A 13,306-nucleotide genomic window follows, 5' to 3' on the forward strand; every position below is an offset into this window, starting at 1 on the left:
GAAGCTGTTCTCCATGCTTGGCTTTCATAGATACCATATTTATTTTACACACTATCCCCAGGATGTAGGAATTATCATCCCCATTTCCTAGAGGAAGAAACTGAGGCTTGGAGACAACTCATAAGTGGTAGATCTGAAACCCTCACCCAGATCTATCTTTTTCTAAATCCTGGGCTCCTTTTGTGCCCAATCTAAGAGGGTCCTGAGGGACTTTTCCATTTGAAAAGCCACATTTATTTCTGCCTTTTGCCTTTTGTGTTAGAAATTTGTCCACCTAAATGGGGGCCGAGGGGAAGGGCTTTTTCAAACCATTGCCACTCCTCCTTCTGCTGTTGGAGAGGAAGTCAGCTGGTGGGATTTGCTGGACCCAGAGCTGGAAACAGAATTTCCCTTGGCCACACCTCTGGAGGCGTGGTCAGAGCACAGCTGGGGTCAGGCTTATTTTAGCCCCTTTTGTACAAGTAGGACTCACGTCTCTTGGTTGCTGTCGCCAAGTTTTAGGAGAGATCAGGCTGCTGCTGGGAGGATTTGGGCTATGACAGATGTGCAGAGGGTCTGAGGACTTTGGAAGTGATTTCTGTGCTCAGAAACACCCAGCTGAGCAGCCCCAGGAACTTGCCTGACAACAGCCGAGGGGAAGAAGGGATTCACTTGACAGCTCAGATGTGCCTGCTGGGCTCCCAGAGGCCAGGTGCCGGCCCATGTCCTTGTTATCCAGGACCCGTGACAATGACATGTCCCCAGGGCCATGTTAGAGGCTTTTGGGGTCCACTCCAAATGGACTGATGGAGGAGGGTGGGCCCTCTGCCCTCAGTTGGTCTGGGAAGGTTCAGGGACCCAAAATGAGAGGACAGAGTATATGGCCCAGGCCCCTGCTAGTGGGCATGGTGCCCCAGAGAAGGGGCAGGGGAACCTTGGAGCATCAGTGGGTAGCTGGGCTCAGCCACGTGCAGATGGGAGGTCCAGGCCTTGGAGAACTCCTAGGTCTGGGTCTGCGTCCGCAGCAGGTGGGACCCCTGAGCTCAGATCCTAGATGCCTGGCTGGTCCTGAGCAGACCAAGGGGAGGCTTAGAAGTCTGAGCCAAGTTGCAGGGGTAGTGGGGGTGGCACAGGGGTGTTCTGTGCCTCTTTCTGCTCCTCTCCAATTCCCTGTCTGGGTCTCAAGGGTACTTGGTGAGCTGCCAGGAGTTGCTCCAGCCTGAAGCGTGTTAACCGCAGGCAGCCTTGGCCACACCCTCCAACCCTCCAGCCTTTGCGCTTGCCCTACTCTTGCTTCTGCCTGGATTTAGGTCACATGTCACCACTTCTCTGAAGCCCTCTGTAGAGCCCAGGGGTTATACAGTCACTCAACAAACGTTTATCGAGCACCTACTATGTGCCAGGCACTGACCTACACGTGGGGAGCAAATACAGGCTGCACCCTCATGGGGGAGAGGGACACTAACCACTTGATAAAAAACACACATTTTCAAATTGTGGTGTGTGCTTTGAGGGAGGAGCAGAGGATGCTGTGAGAAGGCAGAGAGGGGAGGGCCCCGGTTCCTCCGAGGGGCTCAGTCCAGGCATGAGTCCTGCCTCTCTCTGACCTGCTGTGGGACAGCAGGCAAGACTCCCTTTGGTCCCTTTCTCTGTGGCCCCCATCTGTCACTGGGTTTGTCCTCGAAGGGGCTGTGAGTTCTGCTCAGCAATATGTTCTTTAAAAGGAGGAGCAAGGGGGATGCAGAGGGAGATGGAAGAGGGGGTGGACTGGGGCTGCTCCTTTTGTAGCTAAATGGACCTTAGGAAGCCTGGACCCAGCTGGGAGCCATTCAGCAGGCAGCCTGGCAAACGCCCTGGGCTGGTTCTGCCCAAACCCTGTTCAAGCCTTAGGCTTCAGGGGCTAAGTCTGGGCTTTGGGGGGTTATTGCAGGCTGGAGGCCCCTTGGGGGTGGGGTAGAGGAAAACTCTGGGTCAGGGGTCAGGAATACACACTAACATCCTCTGGCCCCAGAGACACAAATGTGTTGCCTACACAGGCACATAGCTCCATACACTGTAGGGTCTCTGCTCTGGGGGCTGGCTCCTCTGCTCCCACCCATCACACCCTCCATCATCCAGGACAGGACCTGGCAGCAGAGCCCAGCCCTAGGCAAAGCCTCAGAGTACTGGACACTGAGTCCCAGCTTAGCCTCCTACAGGCTCTGGACTCCAGCCCAGCAGCCCCGGGTCAGAAATTAGGGGCCAGGCACTGGGAGGAGAGGCCCAGAACAGGCAGGAGGTGTGCCTGTGGGGGTGGGGGGCACTCGAGCCCCACTCCCTGTGTGGTCCTGGGCGGCTCTCCCCACTGCCCTCCCACCCCTCCTCTCGAGCCTCAGTGTAGGGAAGAGGTTGGAGCCAGTGATCCCCCAACTCCTTCAGGGATTCCCAAACTGCCTCCTTGAGCCCCAGCATTTACAGCTGGGCCTTGGCCGCCACAGAGATACTGGGAGGATGAAGGGTGAGGCCGCAGGAGGGATGGGGTGTGTTGGGGCTGGCCCCTTGGAGCTTTATCCTGGTTCAGGGCTCAGTTCAGCCCTATGACTTGCTCCTACCAGTCCCAGATCTGATCCCCTCCCCTCCAGGTTCTGCCAACAGCCTCCCTCTCCTTAATGCTGCCCACACTGCCCCACTGCTCACTGCTCCTCTCTGGCTCCCCACCCCCTGAAGGACAAAGCCTAGCTCCAGAGCCAGCGTCCAGGGCCCAGCACGGTATGTCCCTGCCCACCCCTCTGGCTCTCCTCTCCCTCACCGCCCTGCCCCTTCCAGCTGCGAGAACTAGATGTTTCTAGAAGAGGATGTACTCTTTCTCTCTTTAGCGTGTTTTTGGCACAGGCTGTTCCTTCTGCCCAGATAGCTCTTGCTTGCTGTGTCCCCTTGGTGAACACACTACTTCTTCTCAAGCCCCAGCCCATACCCTCCACGAGGTCTTCTGATTGACTCTGGCTCCAGCATAGCCTCTGCCTCCTAGTCCCAGTGTCTCTGGTCAGGCAGGTTGTGGGTCTGTGTCTGCTTCATCCCAGCATCCAGCTGTATAAACTCAAGGCCCTGGACCGTGAGGTGTCAATGTCCCCAACGCTGTCTGCCAGCCTGTCTTGCTTTCCAGTTCTGGTCTTGCCACTGCTTCCCTTCTCACTCACAGGCTTTAAAACAGATCTGCGCATCTGCAGACCACACACTGGGTGGTCAGAGCGGGTACAATAGTTGATAAAGCTCAAAGAAACTCCTCCCTGTCTCCAAACAGCATCTCTAATGGCCCATCACTTTGTCAGACACAGCACCATTAGGATTTTGAGCCCTTGAGGACAAGACTATCCTCCTTATGGGTCCCTGATGAACATACACACAGCCCTGTCTTAAAGTAGGGCTAGCAAAGCAGAACTCATGAGTTGCCACTCAACCCTACTCATACCCATGGCAGACATCACTAATCAACCACGGTGTTCATTCCCACTGAACTCAGTCCCTGAATCCTCAATACAGTCTTTGAGCTTGTTTGAAACAAATTTGTACTGAGGTCTCTGGGCTCCAGGGTCAACTAGCCTATCCCTCTATGTCCTAATGAGGCAACTCCAAACTTCAAAGAGAGAACACCCACCCTTGAGAGCCTTTTCCAGCCTCCTCTGGACTTTCCAACTTTACCTGGGGCTCTGAGGCAGTCAGCAGGGGCAATAGAACGAGTCTCACACACCTGTCTGTTTGAACCTGCCCAGCTGCTCATGAGCTGTGTGGCCTTAGGCCCATCCCTTGCCTTCTCTGAGCTCTCATAGCCTTATTTATAATGAAGGATTAAATGCGACCATGGGGGTGAAGCGTGGCACACAGTAGGTGCTCAGTAAGTGTGTGGGTGTCTCAACCCTCACCTACCCGCCTACTCTGGCCTGGCAGCTGTGAGCTTGACTGGCCGATTCACACCTGACCTCATTTCCTGGTTCTGGCCTGGGCCCACCTCCTGCTCCTCTCTGCTGCTCTCCAGAAGGAAATCTCATTCACCTCCTGCCCAGCCCAGCTCTTTGGGCCCTACTTCCCCACCTCCGAGTATCTGTACCTGCCAGAAGTTGACTGTTAACACTTTGACAGATAATCTGGAGGTCCCTAAATTTATTTAGGGACCACATGGCCCATTCCCTGCCCTGGAGAGATTAAAAGACTGAAGCTCAGAGAGCAGACCCAAGACCTCCCAGCATCCTCTGGGGCTCCCGCTCTTCCTCCAAGAAGACTTCTGTGGTTCTCCACCCAATATCAGCTTAGATCTAGGTTAGGATGGGCTGGTTAGTACCTCTCCAGCCAGAAACCAAGACACTCAGGGCAGCACCTGTCCCCTAGAACATTCCTCCCCCAGGGTTATCAGGCTCCTGGCTCATCCTGGTGCCTGCTTCTATGGCTTAAACTGTCAGGTTCAATCCTGGCTTCTTTCCTCCTCAAGCATCCCTGTGGACTGTGGCTGGGCAGTGGGGTGTGACCTTGGATTGGCTGCTCAGCCTCTCTGGCCTCTGTAGTCCTGTCTGTCAAATGGGAATAATTTTAGTAGCTTCAAGAATGCTGAGGGGGTGCAGAGAAGTGATGGAAGTAGCAGGGATGGATCCCCCTGAGCAAGGGGCTCAAGATTTTTCTAGTGGCCACTATATCTATCACGGATCCTCAAGGCAGCAGCAGAGCTGTGAGTCATCAAGCTTTGGGAGAAAATAAGCGTGGCCCCTCCGGCTTCCTGCCCCATGTCCGGCCCTTGTTCAGCAGCACAATCGCTCAGGTCCAGACTTCAGGGCGGGCAGCTTAACCCCTGCAAGGCCAATGGGTACCTCGCCGACCCCCTCACCATAGTAAGCTGGAATTGGCAGGGCCCCCTGGAGGCTCAGCAGCTCCTGGGCGCCTCAGTCATCTACTGTCCCCCAGGCTAGGGCACACACATGGCTGAACTCAGGCCAGACAGGAGGATCCCCCTGCTCCCCATCATCTGAAGATGAACCAAAGCTTTCCTGGTACTTACTCATGGCCTTCAGCATCACTGGCCCTCCTGCCACTCCCTGCTCTAAAAACCTTCTGACCACACTGGCCTCTCCAGGTCCAACAAGCTGCCCAAGCTCCCTGCCTCCCCTGGCATGTCTTTCATCTTCTACCAGGATCCTTTCTGCCCACCCCCCATGGCAGAAGCATTCATGGGGTCAGGGTGGGGAATAAGCACAGTGCCTGGCGTGGAGCAGCTGCCCAGAGGACGAGTTGACACGTCCTCTCACCTGCTGGGGACTGACCGACCCCAGGGGTCAAACTTTTATGACGTTCAAGCCACGGTCAGCTCTGGCCGGCAGGTAAATTCAGCTGTGATTTCTGAAAGCTCCCCCTCCTATCTGCCATTCCCAATACCAGGGGTGTACAGCGCCTCCTTTAATTGACTTAGGAAAAGACCATTTCTTCTAATTTACAGAGGAAGAGGATGTTGACGCATGGGAAGCTACGTGGCTCTGGAAAGAGCCTGGGCTTTGGGGTACCAGACCTTGTCTCAAATCTCAGTTGCCTCCACTGAGAAATGGAGAAAGGCCGTCCCTAAGGCATGGGCTTGTTGGCCGTAAAGTAATGGGCTCCATGGCTTCCCAGCCTCCTGTGGGCACCACCTTCAGCTCTCACAGAGAACCGCAGAAAGAATCGCCATCTTCATCGTTCAGACAAGCCGACTGAGATTTGGAGACACTGAGTGGTTTTCCCGAAGTCACATGGGAAGCCAGTGGTAGAGTTGGGATTTGCACCCGGGACGGCCTCCTCCAAGCCAAGCTCTCACCCTAGGCCATCCGCCTTCAAGTCTTTGGGGGAACTTCTCTAAAATATGAAGTCTACTGGGTCCTTTGGGCCTCAGTCTCCAGGTGTTGGAGGAGAAAGACCACAGCTCCCACAGCTCGTAACCAGCCCTGACAGCATCTGGGGCAGGGAGGGGAGGGGATTCTACAGGAAGGACCTCAAGGACCTGGAGCCAAGCCTCAGCTTGCCTATACTGAAAATGGGGGCACTGGCTGACAGGGAGGGGCCGAGGCTCCAAGCTCTCCTTCCAGGACTCCTCTCCCGATCCTAGTACAGAGCCTTTGGGGCAAGTGGTGAGGGATGATGTCAGGCCTTGGGGGGAATCCTTTCTCATGGGGGAAGGGGCACCTCAGGGTAGCGTAGGCGGGGATCCCAGTCCTCTGCCCCTGGCATGCTGAGTGACTGAGACAGAACCCTGCCCTATGAGCATCTGAGCCCGGCACCCGTGGAAACCTGTGGGCCCTGGACCCTGGGCATCTACCTGCGGGAGAGCCAAGCCCCTCCCCCCTCCCCCCAGGACACCCTTCCTTGCCCGCGGCACCACCTCTGGACGCACCTTCCCAGCCCTGCTCTGAGCCAGGAGACCCAGTCTGCCCCGAGGAGTGCTCTTCCCTGAGAGCTGGTGATGGCCATCCTACAGATGGGGAAGCTGAGGACCCTCACTCACCGTGCCCTTGGGCTGAGCGCTGTGTCCGTTCCGTCGGGCTGTCTGGCTGGGCCGAGCTTGCTGTGGAGCTGTGTGGGACTCTGCCGACAGCCTCTCCAGGGGAGCCACACCCGGCGGCGAGGGAGGCCCGGCCGCCGCCCCTTCAGGTTTTCCAGCTGGCCCTGGCCCACTTCCCCCCAGGATGGTTTCCTGTTATTGTTCCTTTGTGAGGGCTGGGCTGGCTGCAGAGAGGCAGGCCCTGCGGTGGGCGGCTGCCTCAGCCCCGCTGGGCTGTCTCCGTGGAGGCCTAGCCCTGGACCTGGCCTGGGACGCTCAACCCGGACCCCAACCCTAGGCCTCATCTCTGGGGCATCTGCCAAGGCCTTAGTTCACCCATCGTGTAAGCCTGAGGGTGGGTGCCTTCACCCCCATTTTACAGTTCAGGACACCCAGACTCAGCAAGTTTAAAGCACATGTCCACTCAGCTGGGTGTAGTGGAGCCAGAAATACAGCCTGGGTCAGCCTGAGCCCAGAGCCAGATTTTCCCAGGTAACCCCATGACACGCTGGGGGAGGGGCAGACTTTGCAGGTGATGGGGAGGCTTCAGGGGCCTCAGTAGTGGGGTGGAGGGGAGATGGGCCACAGACCGCAGCTCTTGGCTCTGTGAGCTGGGGTTCCAGCTGCGAGGTGCCAGCCTGGCTGTGGGGCTGCTGTTTGGGTTTGGAGTATCAGGTGGAGTCAAGTTCTTGACTCTGCTTTTGACGTGACGGTGAGCCCATTGCACCCCACCACCCCAGTCTTAAGTCTCCTCTTCTGTAAAATGGGGGTAATCAGCCTCAATTTCACATGGCTCTCGAGCTAAACAAGAATCACAGAGCGGTGTGGAAGATAGGGAGGGAAGCTGCAGGCTGGACCAGAGACCATTAGAACCAAGAAGCTGGGGCAGGAGGTGCTCAGATTCTGTCATGAGAGTCATATGAAGAGGTTTTACAAACTGCATATAGGGGGCCCCACCCCAGTCTGACTGATCTGGAAACTCCCAGGGCTGGTAGTAGGAATCTGTCCTTTGAACAGTTAGTTGCCCCTGTTTTCCCATGGGTGAGAGAATGGTTGGGAAGTCCTGGACTGGTTCCTTATACAGCTGGACAAACAGAGACCTAAGAGGGAGAGATTCTGGCCCAGGGGCAGTCAGGGGGAAGTCAGTGGACACTAGTGTGGAGATGGGGAATGGGGTGGAAGAGTATTTTTGGGGAGAAGATAAAGATTCCTCTGTTTTGGGCCTTAAGTTTGAGATGGCCTTAGACACCGCATGTCCACGTCAGGTTAGCAGTTGGAGGCGGGGTTGATACAGGGTGGATACAGTTGGAGACATGGGTGGATGTGTCGGAATCACTTGGCTTGGAGATGAGGTTTGGAAGCTGTGAGCTTATATATAGCTTGGCACCTGAGGCCACGGCAATGGACGAGTTTATAAGGAGGGAGGCCCTGGGCCTCTGAGATTTGTAGATTTGTTAGGAGAGAGCCCAGGGAGGAAGGAGGGAAGCCGGGGATGTCGGCTGGGTCAGCCTGGGAAAGGCGAGGACTGAGACTTGATGCTGGATTTGGAAGTCGGAGGTCAATTATGTCAGTGACAAGACAGATTGAAGGGAAAGGACCCGAGAAACGGGAGGCTTCTTTGTTTTGTTTTAAGCGATGCCGGCATATTTGTGTGCCAAGGGGACTCCAGCAGACAGGGAAGCCAGGGGGGCTGGAAGGAGAAGTGCCCTGAGGCGGGTCACTGCGGGAGGGAGGTCACATACTCTGTATCATCACTGTTTGGAATGAACAAAGGTTCAGCATTTCCTTCTCCAACAGGATTAACTCTTGCCTTCTCCAGCCTGAGGGTGGGGTGGCCACAGAGGAGCCAGGACAGGCCAGGGCTCCATCCCTGGTCCTCACCCCAGCCTGCGGCAACTGCCTACCCTCGTGGTCTACATGCCCATGGGACCCAGCCAGGCCCGGGCGTCGCTTCCTACTGCGTCTCAGACTCGGCGCTGGTAGCAGACAGGGACAGGATCTGTCCTGGCACCATCTGCCAAGTCCCTTTGTACTCCCAGTCCATAGGGACATTGACTCTGCCCTGAAACTTGCTGTTCCTGTCGCCTGTAAACAAGGGGATGGCTGTCTGTTCACGTGTCCCCGGGGCGGGGAGGGGGCCTCCATGCAGAGGTAGTCCATGCCAAGGGAGGGAGGCTAGTGCCCTTGAGGGCCCCCGAGGGTCTCCTCAGGATCTCCTGCCTGATTTCTGCCACTGCCCAGCCCCAGATCCAACCTCCCTGGAGGCAAAGGAGGTAATGGGAGGGCACAAGGCCAGGAAGTGCCCTTGGGAGCAAAGGAGGCAGCCTGTGGGCTGGCAGGAAATGGGATGGTCTGCGAGACCTGATTAGTAGCCAGGGGAGGAAGCAGCAATGGGGCTGGCAGGTGAGGGCTGGGGAGGGCATCAGTGAGGCCTGGGAACACCCACCAGGCCTCTGCTAGGATGAAAGCTGACCGGGGAGGGGGCCCAGCGACACCCTGCTTGGAGAGGTTTGGGCCTGGGGGTTAACAGATCCAATGCTGCCCCATCGCTGGCTGTGTGACCTGGGGCAGCCGACTTACCTCTCCGAGCCTCTTTCCCTATGTAGGAAATGTGTTGCCAGTTCAGACTTTGCTGAACTGTCTGAATTGCTGTCAGAGCAGCAGATGACATAATGAAAATAAGTGATGGTAACAGCAAGCTTTCACTGAACAGGTATTTCTCAAAGGGTGGTCTTCAGGCCACCTGCCTTAGGATCACCTGGGGCGTGTGCATTGAAAATGCAGATTCCTGGGCCCCATCCTAGGCTCATGGAGTCAGAATAGCTGGCACTGGAACCCTGAGACCTACAGGTTTGTGGTTCCCAGGGCACACGTGGGAGGGAGTTTGCACGCTCACGTTAGAGGACCATGCACGGCTTGAGAGCGCTCCCTCTACGGGGACTTCCCCTTAATCCTCAGGACAAGCCCTGGGAAGGGTTCTATTTTTATTTCCATCATACCAATGAGGGAACAGAGCCTGGGAACTCAGTGCTCCCCAGGATTGCAGAGCTTGTCAGCGGTGGACTGGAAATTCCCAACCAGGCTTCTGTTTCCAAAGGTATCTCCTTGCCCACGAGGCTTTCCTGCCCCGCTGAGTCCAGCGCACAGAAGGGGCTTATCGACAAGGGATCCTGTTCCTTCCTCCCCACAGAGTGTGAGGCCCACGGGTGGCACCGGGAAGCCAGGCCACTGGGTGTCTGCCCCTGCTTTTCTCCTTACTGGGCTGCCCCCGCTTCCCCCATCGCCTGCTCCACCTGGAGCTCGCCGCCTCTGCCCCCTCCTCGGGGCTTCTGAAGCCTGTGTAACACAGATCCCCTTCATGGCTCACCACCGCATCCTCTCATCTTTCCTCCCTGCTCCCAGATTGTGTCTCCTTTGCATGTCTGTCCTTGTGGGCGCCCGGCACTGGGTGAGGGCTCTGTACATGTGGACTTGAAAGCGTGGGCAGCCAGGGCACTGCCAATCCGATCTGCGGCTTTGCAGGGCCCGCGTGGGTGTGTCAGGCTCTTCACCCCTGTGCACAGTGGCCCTGGACCTAGAAACTGTCGACTGAAATAAATGCGCAGCGTAAAAGTTAAGAGTTATGTTTTATTTGGCGGGAGGACTCGAGCCGGGATGACAGCCTCTCAGATGGTTCTGAGGGACTGCTCCGAAGAGGTAGGGGAGGAGCTAGGATATATAGGGGCTTTACAACAAAGACCAGGTAGTTGGAACAATAAAAGATTACTTGTTATCTAAAGAAAACCAGGCATCTCAAGTAAAGAATGTAGTGCTTTTCTATGTGTGGGAGGAAGCAAACATTTGGGCTCACTGAATTCATTCCTTTGACAAGCATCTAGCTATCTAGGGCCAGTATCCTGTCCTTTCTTATTTTGAGTCCGCTCAGGGTGCACCATTGTGAGTGGCTGCAGAGGCTGGGCTGCAGGCCTGTCCCCACTGGGGGGTGGCGGCAGCCGCTGATGACTTGGTTTCAGCATTCTTTGTTTACTGATATGTTTGCAGTATTTTCACTCACACTGCAGTATTTTCGTTCACAGTGCTCCCTCTTGGTCCTAAATTTGACCAATATTTTGGGAGATATTTCATGACCAGTTTTGTCCCACGGTGCTAGGAAGGTTCATTCCTAGATCAGGCAAAGAATCTGTTGACATGCCACTCAAAGTGCTAGTTTTGGATCAGGCCCTGTTGATACCAAAAATTCTCTGGATCACCTGTCTTACTAGTCTATTATGATCCAGGAGATGTTTACCCCTTCGTTGCTCATTCCCATACCTAGAATCACACTATTACAATTATTTTATGCAGGGTTATAAATTTTATCTATTTCCTCAAGATGTTTAGCCATCATCAGTCTTGTTGGAGGCCTAGTTACACACTGGGAAATGGAGGAGACAACAATTTTATAAAATAGACAGGATATAAGTAATACAGTTAGTAATGTTAATAAGGTCACAAGTAAGGATTTAATAGTTGAGAAGTTACATTTTGGGTTAAAATTTTGCTTGTGTTTCTGATTGAGCTTGAGTGATCTTATAAGAAAATTCATATTCATGGTCAGGCTCAGAGCAGGTATTAATTGGCCAGGTGAGGTCTCCCACCTTGTAATGTCAATAGTGGCCTAAACAGAACTATCATTCCTTTTTAGAATAAATTTTCTGAGGGCTCTCTAGTTAGAGCCTTGGAGTAGGGAAACCCACCAAGGTAACACAGAAGTACTAGACATAGGTAATTTACCATAAACTAACAATTGGATTAGTTCATAATTAAAGGTGTGAGCAAATATCAAAGTAATTGGTATATACAGGCCTGGTCTGGTGTCTTGGGTCAGCTGTCTACCTCAGATGTCGTCTACTTCTCATCCTGGCCTGGTAGCTCTTTCTTCATTTGAGCATTGTTTTAAGTTGAGCAGTACTCTATAGGCCAGTCCACTGCAGGGGCTCTCTCTGACTGGAAACTAATCCAAAAGTCAATTTCCTTTAGCTTTCACTGTGCATGGGCTAGTTAAGAGTACCTGGTAAAGGGTCCTTTCATTCAGGTTGGAGACAGTTCTTTAAGTCATGTCTGTTCCAGTATGTATAATCCCCTGGTTGCTGGTCATGGGGCATCGGATCTTTACCCAAGGATAGATTACTGAGCTTCAGAAACAAACATACAGTGTCCTTTTAATAATTCAATTAAACTTTGCAGCAATGTAACATAAGAGCAAGGAATGATTTGGGAAGTGTCTTAGTAAATATAGACCTCAATTAACAAAACTAGAATTTAATATCCACTAAAATATAATCTTTTTCTCTCTAAAGTTCCCTCATTTTTATCAAATATAGTCAAATCAAGATTAATTTGTTTACAAGTTAAGTCTAATTATTTGATCATATAGGCTCTTTTAAATTGGCTGTGTTGGAAATTTTAATAAGGAGTCTTCAGGCTAGAATGTTAATAAGGTTTCCTAAGGCCAGGAAAGCCACGTCAAGGGTTTGTCATAGATTTTTGCCTTACAGAGTTAGGTAAATTGTTTTCTCTTTAAGGTCCTTAAAATACCTTGAGATTCCTATGTCTGTTAGGAGATGATCTTTTTAATTTATCTGATAGAGCCACTGGGGACCTAAGAGTTTCCAGTCTCTGGAGGGATCAGATAGAGAGAAAAGATAACTGTTCCAAGTCTGCTTACATAGGTATAATTCATCAGATTGCTGTGAGTCATAACTAGCTTAAAGAGAAGAGTTTCTTTATGTCTGGGAAACAGATTAAAGCCAGTAATATTTCAGACAAAATCAAAAATTATAACCATATTCATCAGTTTACTCAGTCCCATGTAATTAATCCTTTTGTTAACAGTTTTATGAAATCAGTTTTCATTAGACCTTTAAAATTTCTTACCCAGTTTAGTTCAGTGCTATAGCTTGAAATTTCTTAGAAACCAGTAAATCTCCTTGAAAAGAAAGCATTTTGTAAAATCATCAGAATAAAACAATAACTGTCTATAAATGACAAAAGATTTGAAAGCATGGTTAAACACTGTTACACTGTAATCGATAAAGAAACCTGGTCACAATAATCAAAATTATGACTGGTAACATTTCCGATATACCAGAATTTTAGGGAGTCCATATAAATTCTAGAATATCTATATTAATAATATTTTCTCATACAATATAACCTAGGAAGATTTATTATTCATTTGACAATACTTCCCATGTTATTTAACATACCAAATGAAACTTACTACTTTAAAATCTCTCTTTGGGATGTTTCCCTCTGTAGCATCCCAAAGTTAACTGGAGATCAAAAGAACTTTAATCAGAAATTGATATTTGGGAAGCTTGTTAAAAGGTTTCAAAACACTTGGTCAGATAAAAGTATAGATCACTGTAAAGTAGAACTTATTCATTAACAAGAAAATATTTCAAAGGTAAAGGCAGAACAGATCACTTAAGGAGTATAAGTAGTTTACAATCTGTTACTGAAGGGAGATTAACATTTTAAGAAAACTTTGTCCATTTAACAGAGAGAAAACCAAATCTAGTCTTTTACCGGGTTACTTCTAAGATTCATTTACTTTGACCAAATTTATTCTAAACTTAGCCAATCCCGACCATGTACAAAACTCTTTCCTCAGGGTTCTTCTTCCACAAGCCTTCCACAGCTTTCTATACTCATATTATTTTGTACCTTATTTTCTCTTTCATTCAGAAGTTACCAGCTTCAGGACAAAGTTGCTATTTTCCATTAACAAAATATAATTCCATTCCTTATATCTTC

At 51.7% G+C, this 13,306-nt stretch overlaps 1 protein-coding gene across 1 annotated transcript in view; it reads right to left on the reverse strand.

Annotated features, from left to right (window-relative positions):
• The window catches only part of CDH5 (cadherin 5), a 30,930-nt gene extending 24,299 nt beyond the window's left edge, over positions 1-6,631 (reverse strand). The window contains exon 1 of the mRNA XM_010962425.3: positions 6,473-6,631. The gene's annotated coding sequence lies outside the window, so the exon portion shown is untranslated. The remainder of the gene's footprint in view (positions 1-6,472) is intronic.
• Between the last annotated feature and the right edge of the window lie 6,675 nt (positions 6,632-13,306).

This window comes from Camelus bactrianus, chromosome 9 (assembly GCF_048773025.1).
Source record: "Camelus bactrianus isolate YW-2024 breed Bactrian camel chromosome 9, ASM4877302v1, whole genome shotgun sequence".
Lineage (NCBI taxonomy): Eukaryota > Metazoa > Chordata > Mammalia > Artiodactyla > Camelidae > Camelus > Camelus bactrianus.